Raw genomic sequence first — 8,178 nt, 5'->3', positions numbered from 1 at the left:
TTAAGAATAACTTTATTGATCCCAGAGGGAAATTTGGACCCTAAAAGTAATGATAAAGCCAGTTTGGATTAGCCAATCACTTAAGGATCGTGATCACCAAAAGCGACTCGCAACGTCATGACTGGAGACCATAGAAAGACATTCAGCAACTTCAAGCAACAAGTGGCGACATAAAGTAGTCAGGTCCTGAGTCAAACAAAAGCAACTTTGAGGCTGACTGACAGGATGGTAAATGTTAGTTACCTAGACAACTTTACCCTGAAATGTCAACATGTCCTCCAATCCGAACAACAACATCAATCATTGTTCCAGAACGAGCGCTCCTACATGTGTCATGTCGGTCATTTTAATGTGTAATGAGGATGCAGCTCAGGAGGTAGAGCAGGTCACTTGCTAATCGGAAGGTTGGTGGTTCAATCCCTGGCTGCATGCCAAAGTATCCTTTGGTAAGATACTGAAGGGTTTGTATGAGGTTATAGAGACTGAAAGAAAAAAGCTTATAAAAAGGCAGTTTCCTTGTGTAGCTGGTTGTTCAACTTAAAAAATGAGGGTGACTTTGATCACTGCCCTGACTGATCGGCCTGTTATATGATGTCACAGGTAGCATGATTAGTCCAGTCTGAATGATGCCTAAAACACTGTTGGCCTGCCTTGTTGGTGGTTGTTGTCACCATGATGATCAAGTCCACAGAGATACCACAGTGGATGTGAAGCACGTGTACAGGCGTCTTTGCACGTCGTGGTTATACATGGTAACAATGAAGTCACGGGTGCTGGTGCAGTTGGCTTTGGTGTCATTTCAGCTTTGTGTGTGCCTCCCACCTGTATGCTGGCAAGTGGGTCCATGCAGGTATTTCAGTGATATATCAGTGCAGGAGCACAGGCAGAGGGAGGCTGCTGCAGCAGCTGGAAGCAAAAAAAAAAGAAAAAAAAAAAGCTTTTGCCGAAAAACCTCAGCAATTGTTTTGTTTCCTGTTTTGACTTGCATTCATGTTCCAGCTGTGATTTTTTTTTCCTGAGTTGCAACGACAATCATTTAGAAGAGAACTGTAGAAAGCACAAGTATAAATAGTTATGGGAAAATTTGATACCATGTAAATGTTTCCTAACCTGTCCTTTATAAAAGAGGAGGAAAGAACCGGTGCTAATGAGAGAAAAACACTGTACTAGCATTCAGCCTGGTTGCTGTGGTTGCATTTGAGCTCATCACAATCAGCAGGTTTAATTAAAGTGATTACAGCCAGGCAGGCATCTTTCCTTTCCCTCACCTCAAGAGTGAGAAACTTTGTTTCTCTAACAGGACAGAAGAGGATAAATCTTCCATCTGAATACCTCTATTTAAACAGTGTTGCAGTAACTTCTTGAATATGTTTCGAGGCAATCTTGAGTTTCTTCCTGTAACTTGAATTCTCTTGACTGATTTCCTTTTGGACAAACAAACAGCAACTTTGGGATAGCTTTCCTGGATGAGAGAAAATACCCAAACCACAAACTGTGGGTGAGACAGTGGAATCAAAGCCCACAGAAACAATGTTATTACACTACACCAGAACTGACTTTAGAAACTCAGGAGTAGTGAGAGGGAGAGAAAATAGAAAACTTAATAGATAGAAACTTAAGTGGAAAAACTGGGAAGCCTCAGTCGGCATTAGAAAAACACAGTGGAAGGCATTCATCAGTGAACAGACACATGAAAGATGACTCACTCATTTTTGTATGCGCCAAAGCATATTATTGAGCAAGCTACTGATGAGTTTGATTTCAGAGTCAGAGTATTGTTTCCACTCCAAAACGAAATAAACCAGATGTTGAAACTAAACCCTTTTCTCTGAGAACAGTTATGGCAGGCTGCTAGAACTGAGATGGACAGGAAAGTGTTGCACAGGGTCAAATGTAGAATCTATCCTAGGTCATGTGAGTTTATGAATATAGTTTACATGTGCTTTATGGACTGAAAGAGGACTCACGATCATGTCCTCGATGTATTTTAGAGGATGGAGTGTAAGTAGGAAGTGCTGCAGCTTAGCCTGAGCAGCTACGGCATCAGTAGCTGGAGTGTAAGTGCTGTGTTTGTCTTCTTGGCTGGAAGTCAAGTGTGTCCTTCATAGACTGAATCTAGCCACAGCTGAAGCGTGGAGAGTACCGGGTACAGTGACCTCAGGATTGTTTTGTTTTCAGATACTGCTGCTCATTTCAATGTGAAGCCTTGCAGCTGATTGTGAAGCAGAAATGATGAAGTTAAGGACCTCCAAATCCATGGCCACAGAGTCACTGTCCCAGCTGAAGGAGTTTTGTTATCTTCGAGTCTGCTTTGGAGGATAAGGGCAGCAGAGTGGATACTGTACAGAACTGTTGGTGAAGAGGGACCTGAACCTGAAGCAAAGATTTTCATCAGTGTATATATTATAACCCCATCATCTATGATCCAAAGATTGGGCAATGATCAAAAAAGATTAAACTGCACACAAGTTTCCCTGAGCGGGTTAACAAGGTTCAGGCAACACACGGGCAAACTTTAGGTGGCACAGCTGTGTACAAGTCAGTGAAAAGACCCATGAAGGCACAAAGAGAGGTGGACAAACAGACTGACTGGAACTCTTGTTGAGTCCTGCGCTCACTAAAGCTAAACTGAACATAAACATTCCACGAAACCAAAGCCTATATTTGTTGTTAGCTCGCTTAATGCATATACAGCTGAAACACTGATGGTGACAAACGACCCAGAAGTCGAATTATTTGTCAAAGTTTTGCCTGCTATTATTCATACTGCTGCTAGACCTGATTCAACTTCAAAATCTAAATATAGGTCATAAAAAGTGATTGCCCAGACGATGCATCCCGTTTACTGGGACAGATGTGAGTGTGAGGAGCTTGTATCATAAGGCAGCTTGGAGTAGTACTGCTTTCTTGTGTTGAAAGGGGTCAGTTGAGGTGGTTGGTGTATGCCTTCGGGATGCCTAATGTGGAGATATTCTAAGCATGTCCAAAACCCAGAACGTGGAGGGATTATAGATCCCATTTGGTCTGGAGACACTTGTAGATTCCCCCGGGGCTGAGCCGGGAGATGCAGCCAGAGAGAAGGACTCACGGGTCATTTTGCTTACTGCGCTACCATCACAACCCCAACCCAATTAAACAGCAGCAAATGAATAGATGCAATATATAGAATTAAACTCTGCGTGCAGTGCAGTAAATGATCAAAAAAATTAAATGTAGGTCGTATGTTCGGCTACTAATGTGGATTATGCATGCAGAGCGAGCACTTGATCACGGCTGCTTACCAGTCCCTTTCATCCTTAGTCATGCTTTGGTGTTCTCTTTGAGGGGATGCCAACGAGGGGGCGACGGCACAGGCTCACCAATACAACGCAAAGCAGCAGGGAACAATATTACAGAAGTGATAGGGAAGAGGAAGAGAGGACGAGCGATATCGTTGGTGTGGGGGCGATGGGAGTGTGACCCAGTTATGCACAATGTTGCAAGGGTAGAAGTGGAGGAGACAATCTTGCAGACTCACATGCTGACACACACTGTAATATTCTGCCAAGGTCCAGACAAGTTCTAGAGCAAGAACAAGGCCAAATAAAACAAGCCTAGACATGCCGAGGATAAGCTGCGACAGACGGAACCAGGCACGAGTCTGAGGCTTTCACGCACACAGAGCACGAGGGCAGGCAGCGACAGAAAGATCTGAGGCCACACGGCATCGGAATGAGTTGTTGCTCTCCGTGACCTACATTCACCGTGTTTAAGGAATTAAGAGGTGGTTGCAGACGCATTTGTGACTCGTGACTGATGAGCAGACGCACAGTCCTCGATCCTTCTGGGTCTCTGCCCTGCGGTTCCCCTGCAGCTAACCATAGTTAGATGTTCTCTATACCATAGGAGGAGATGAAAGAGAAAATTCAAACAAAATAATCTACAAAGTGCAGGAATCACAGGCTGCAAAAGTCACCCTGAGAGTCACTTTCCTGCTGGGTAAACTCAGTTCATTAAAAAGATGTGATGAAGCCCTCATCTTGACAAATGGAGATAACTGATGACAAAGCGCTCTCCGTGACACTTGCCATCAATACCAAAAAGCGTTGGTGCTACTGTCAGCAAGCAGTGGGCTGAATGTGGCTTTTGTCAGGGTGTCAGATGGGAAACATGTTTGAGTAGGCAGCTGAGAGATCTGCCGTTAGGCCTGTTTTAAGGAGGCGTATTGATGTCTGTGTGTGCAGCATTTAGTTAACGTGCCAGATTGACTCCAAGCTGATTCCCTCCCCTCAGTCCCTTCATTCCTACTGCTTTATTGTTCTAAAAAGGGGACGATGGCTTCGTGGTGAACAAAGGGGAGAGAAGAAATGACGGATGGCAAATGTTTCTCATGAGAGCTGCAGCAACATCTCCAATTCCAATGGGACAGCAGAGGGTGGCTGGAGGTCAAAGTGAGGTGAAACCCCAGAGGAGATGAAGCACAAGTGTTTGAGCAGGAGCAGGAAAGAAGGGGTAGGCTTTGGGGATATTTGCCCCGTCACGGTCCACACCTCATTTCCATAAATAAATCAGAGACGCGTGCCCTACTGTGTTTCTGTTGTACTAGCAGCTGCTGTCTTCGTTTGACAGACGCAGGGCCTCCCCCTTGCTAAATGTCAGCAACGGAGCAGTATTCTGTCTGAAGAGAGAAATGCATCTCACAAGCTTGATTTTTAGGGACCGTTTTATTCTCTGTGAGGTTGTTTTGGCTGAGTGTCTGGAAAATCTGCAGTATGTCACTTATATGTGTTTCTTTGATTCAGATTCTGAAAACTGAAACCAACTGGTCAGGCGGCGTGTGGCAAGTTAATGACACTGACAGACAACACGAAAAGTTGGAGTGCTCACTGAAACATCTGTGTTCACAATTACACTGATGTAGAAAAACAGGGCAGGCAGTGGACTTCAGGGAAATAAGCGGTATTTTTAAGCTGCGTTAGAGCTCATGAATTATGAAACCACAAAATAAAGGTTTTCGCCTTGCACGCAAAAGTTACTTTAAGAGAACTTAAATGGTTACATATGTTGTTCTCTGAATGAATGTGCAAATGGTCTATGCTATAGGGATAGATTCTTCATTAAAAACATATATATCATCCCTTTTTCTTGTTCAGCTAAATCATAAAATCTAAATGCAATTACTGAAGTCTCAAATACTGAATGCTTGAAATGTCAAAAGTTGAAAAGGAAACCAAATATTGTACCCTAATGAAACATGGTCTGGATCAGTTTCAGACAGAAATAACTGACCTGGTGTCAACTCCAACTGATAAACAGGACTTTGTCTTTAACGCTTTCATTTTTCTAAATAAGTTGCAAGTAAGGATTTCAGTCTGCTACTGCAAGAATGTTTGTGTGGTGCTGCCATCTAGTGGATATACGTGGTATTGCCGATTAAAGTGACATACCCACATATATATATATACATATATATATACACATATACATATATATATATATATATATATATATACACATATATATATATATATATATATATATATATATATATATATATATATATATATATATATATATATATATATATATATATATATATATATATTAAAGCCTCCCCATTTTGTTTTCTCATGTTTTCTCATGTATTATTTTTGTATTCATGACTTAAATTATTTTATTCCCTACGATTCTTTTTGGCATCATAAATCTAATTTTGAGATAAATTTCTTCTTCTCCTCTTTCTTTAGGAGTCAACACAGCTGATCATCTAAGCACCTGTCCATTTACCATTCACTACATCCATAAATCTTCTCTGTGGTTTTTCTCTTTTCCTCCTGCCTGGCAGCTCCATCTCCAACATCCTTTGTCCAGTATATGCACTATATTCTGTCCAAACCATCTCAGTCTTACCGCTCTAACTTTAACTCCAAACTGCTCTCCCTGAGCAGTTTATGTTTCTTAGATATGTTTCTAATTTCACCCATCCTGGTCTCTCCCAAAGAAAATCTAAGCATCTTCAGCTCTGCCACCTCCAGCTCAGCAGCTTGTCTGGCTGTCAGTGCTGCCATCTCCAAACCATACATCAAAGCAGGTCTCACTACCATTTTGTAAACCTTCCCCTTCACTCTTCCTTTTGTCACAAATCACCCCAACACTTGTCTCCATCCACTCCACCCTGCTGGAACTCTCTTCTTCGCCTCTCATGAACTGTTCTTTGCTTTGGTTGGTTGACCCCCGGTATTTAAACTTGCATCTCACTTCTATTGGCTTTCATTCTTCTTCTCTCCAGAGCACACCTCCACCTCTCCAGGCTCTTTTTCCTACTCTCACCACAGATCACAATGTCATCTGCAAACATCATAGTTCACAGAGTCTCCTGCCTGACCTCATCCATCAACCTGTCCATCACCTCTGCAAGCAATAAGGGGTTCAGAGCAGATCTTGGATATAATCCCAGCCACACCTTGAACCCATCTATCACTGTCCTCATACATGCACAACACCTCCGTTCCTCTCTTGGCACGCTATCATATGTTTTAGCTAGATCCACAAAGGCAGTGCAGCTCCTTCTGGCCTTCGCTATACTTCTCCATCAACACTCTCAAAGCAAGCATCACATCTGCAGTGCTCTTCCTCAGCATGTAGCACTGCTGCTCACTGACTGTCACCTCTCTTCTTAACCTGGCTTCAACAACTCATTCCCATATGTCCATGTTATGGCTCATCAGCTTTATCCCTCTGGAGTTACTACAGCTCTGCACATCAACCTCGTTCTTGAGAAATCGGTACCAGTGCACTTCTTCTCAGATTGGGTTAAACAATCTGGTTAAAAAGTCCACTGCCCTTTCTCCTAGACATCTCCACACCTCCACAGGCATGTCAAACCAGAACCAACCACCTTTTCCCTCATCATCCTCTTCCTCCTCAATTCCTGCTTACTAATCCTCTGCACTTCCCGATTTAATAACTGTCCTCCACTTGTCCTCCTTTTTCTGTCATTTTCTACATTCATCAACCACTCAAAGCACTCCTTCCATCTGCTCAACACTCTCTCTTCACTAATTAGTACATTTCCATCTCTATCCTTAGTTTTTTTTCTCCTTTTTTAGCATCCAGCCTCAAATACAAATCACTAGAAGCCTTTATTTTTGGTGTGCCCCCCTCCATCTTTGCCGTATGCCTAGAGTTTCGATGCTCCTGTCATACTTTCTTCATCTCCCTGCACATCTTTGCTGACCTCTTTACATTTATTATTATTGTCACCCCTTTTTTAAATTCCTGAGTACTTTCATCCAAAACTGTTAAAGTATGTTCTGAATTGTTCAGAGGGTGCTATACAAATAACGTTTGATTGACTAAAGCTATGTAGAGGCATGCCTGCTAGGTGAGGCAAAGAGAGATCTATGTGGTATTCAAACAGAACATGAAAGAAATGCTCAAAAAGGCCATTAGCTCACCAATGTGGAGCTAAATTTACCTACTTTAGCTGAACATACACCCAGCTGCACTCCACTATGACCATAGTGTATGGCAAAATTTAGTTGTGGAGAAGCCTACTACTTTTAAATACTACTACTACTACTACTACTACTACTGCCACTACTGTTACAAAGGTAGTAGTAGTACAGTGAACAGATTGGGTTAGAGAAAATCCAAAATAAATTAAATTCTTGCTTTTTAAATTCATTAAAGGTATATGCAGTACAACCACTCCACCCTGGAAAAAGAACAAATAAAAAATTAAAAGCCCCAAATTACTGTGACAGTCATGCCTGTGATGGATGGATGTGAACTTCTGACCACAACTATAGGTGGGTTTTTTTTATCCTCAGGTAGGGAAGGAAGCAGCATGGCCAGGAAGCCATTGGACCCCTCCACTCTATGCTCCTGCCTCACATGTCCACTGGCAAAGCAAGGACTGCTACCTGGCTGAATTTCAAAACTTGGAGGAAAGGTGGAGCTCTCCAAGTCCCTTCTAGGTTTTGTTTGGGGTTTTTTGGGTTCCTGTGAAATGGGGTGGAAAGTGCACAGTGACATCAAATGCAAATGAACGCATCTTTATCTGCTTAGATGGCACATAAACATGAATAGAATAATTTTTGTCCTTTCTTACCTAGTAACTTGTTACTCTAAATGTACTTTGACCCGTGTTGGCTGACTCCATTATTATCCAGCTTGCCCTGCATTTCCCAGACTGTT

Source organism: Archocentrus centrarchus, chromosome 7 (genome assembly GCF_007364275.1).
Source record: "Archocentrus centrarchus isolate MPI-CPG fArcCen1 chromosome 7, fArcCen1, whole genome shotgun sequence".
Lineage (NCBI taxonomy): Eukaryota > Metazoa > Chordata > Actinopteri > Cichliformes > Cichlidae > Archocentrus > Archocentrus centrarchus.
This window is presented reverse-complemented; position numbering follows the sequence as displayed.